The sequence below is a fragment of the Penaeus monodon genome, chromosome 23 (genome assembly GCF_015228065.2).
Source record: "Penaeus monodon isolate SGIC_2016 chromosome 23, NSTDA_Pmon_1, whole genome shotgun sequence".
Classification (NCBI taxonomy): domain Eukaryota; kingdom Metazoa; phylum Arthropoda; class Malacostraca; order Decapoda; family Penaeidae; genus Penaeus; species Penaeus monodon.
The window spans coordinates 17,239,260-17,239,671 of record NC_051408.1 but is presented as its reverse complement, the minus strand read 5'-3'; the positions used below and the strand labels follow the sequence as shown (position 1 = coordinate 17,239,671).

The 412-nt window shown below is 38.6% G+C and overlaps 1 protein-coding gene across 1 annotated transcript in view; it reads left to right on the top strand.

Moving 5' to 3' along the window:
- Nucleotides 1–412, top strand: part of LOC119588155 (protein obstructor-E-like) — a 2,871-nt gene that overhangs the window by 1,455 nt on the left and 1,004 nt on the right. The window lies entirely within an intron of this gene.

Here is a 412-nt window from a genome sequence, read left to right as displayed (position 1 = left end):
AAATGGATAGATGATAAGGAATTACGATAACTAACTGAAACATTACGATAAACTATACAAACAGAAGTGAAATTGAGATATTTATTAAATAACTTGAGAAATCGTCAAGGAAGAATGACTACGAAGTCTTGTGCATCGAATCCGGGACCACTAATAAGCCATCATAGCGACTGCAGTTCTTTCTAATTAGTTACTCGTGATGGTGGAAGGCCGCGCTAGTGGGGGAACCTGTTCTCCGTGTCCTTAATGTTTCTGAGGTTTTCTTTCTCTTTTTATTTCTTCCTCTTTCAGTTTAGGTTTATCCCTTTTGTGTCCCTCTGTCCATGTATTTTTATATCTGCCTTTGCCTTTTCTCTCTCTGTGGCTCTATCTATCTATCTTTCAGCCTGTAGTTATATCTGTATCCGTGGCG